At 38.1% G+C, this 1,369-nt stretch overlaps 1 non-coding gene across 1 annotated transcript; it reads left to right on the top strand.

Moving 5' to 3' along the window:
- Positions 1-561: 561 nt before the first annotated feature.
- On the top strand, positions 562-725 carry LOC115870551. Its single transcript, XR_004046774.1, has one exon. It is a non-coding gene; the product is annotated as a U1 spliceosomal RNA (small nuclear RNA).
- Positions 726-1,369: the final 644 nt, after the last annotated feature.

Raw genomic sequence — 1,369 nt, 5'->3', positions numbered from 1 at the left:
AGCCCTTTAGGGCCACTAAGAGTCCAAATCGACTCGATGGCAGGGAGTTTCATTTGGTTTGGGGAAGGACTGAGCTTTTCCCGAAAGGAATGGAAATCTGGAGGAGGTGTTTCTTTCCCCATCAGATTTGATGTTGATTCGCTGGCAGGAAAATTACTTGGTAATGTGAAAGTGGCTTATATTAATCTAGCACCTTACTTTTTCAGACCTCACACATATACTCACATATTATTTCACTCGATCTTTCCCAATGAATTGTGAAGAACATTAGTTTTGTTTCCTAAACCACCTTCCCAAGAGTAAAGAGTGAAAATTGAACCAAATCGAAGTTTTCTGGCTGTAAAAAAATTTTCTTCATTCTTTTTTATTTTCAGATGGTGTTTTTAGTACATGCTTTTTATTTTTCCGGCACACATGGATCCCGGTTAAGTTCCTCTGTTTCAAAGTGATAAAGTTTGCCCATTTTAATGGGTAAATCAATAGAAAAATTCCAAATTAAAATGTTCATATAGTTTTCCTGAAATCCTAAAGGTCTATCAGAATATTGAAAGTAAAAAAATTATACTTACCTGGCAGGGGAGATACCATGACCGTGAAGGTGGTTTTCCCAGGGTGAGGCTTATCCATTGCACTCCAGATGTGCTGACCCCTGGGATTTCCCCAAATGTGGGAAACTTGACTGCATCATTTGTGGTAGTAGGGGACTGCATTTGCGCTCTCCCCTGATTTTAAAAAAAGAAAGTAAACAAATTAATTTAGGGTACAGACACTTCATAAAAAATTAAATGCTAGATGATAAATACTCTTCCCTAATTTTCTAATGTTTGTCCCATAGCCATGGGTAATGCACACATACCCTGCTTCCCTGAAAATAAGACAGTATCTTATATTAATTTTTGCTCCCAAAGATGCGCTAGGTCTTATTTTCAGGGGATGTCTTATTTTTCCATAAAGAAGAATACAGTACACATTTATTGTTTATTGTTTTATTAAAAGAGACTTTGTACTTCCTGTCTGCTCCGGCTGCGCTGCAGCCAACAGTGAGCTGTGTGGCGGCACTCGCAACCACGGTCCAGAGTCCAGAGTTACGGTAGCTTCAGGGGGCCTTATTTTGGGGGAGGTCTTATTTTTGGCAGGGTGCCTTATATTTCAGTGAGAGGCAAAACTGTAAGTAGGTCTTATTTTGGTGGGATGTCTTACTTTCGGGGAAATGATATTATTGCCTTCCATAAAAACCCTACATTACTCACCGGAGAGGAATATCAGGAACACCCTCATTAAATGTGATTATTAATTTACATTAGATGCAGAGATAATATTCACTTACTGTACATTAAATATTATGAAAGTTAATTCAGTTCAATTACAA

Source organism: Echinops telfairi, unplaced genomic scaffold (assembly GCF_000313985.2).
Source record: "Echinops telfairi isolate 266 unplaced genomic scaffold, ASM31398v2 ScPeMD7_1957;HRSCAF=2489, whole genome shotgun sequence".
NCBI classification, from domain to species: Eukaryota; Metazoa; Chordata; class Mammalia; order Afrosoricida; family Tenrecidae; genus Echinops; species Echinops telfairi.
Note: the sequence above shows the minus strand (reverse complement) of the source record. Positions and strands in the feature narration are given on the sequence as shown.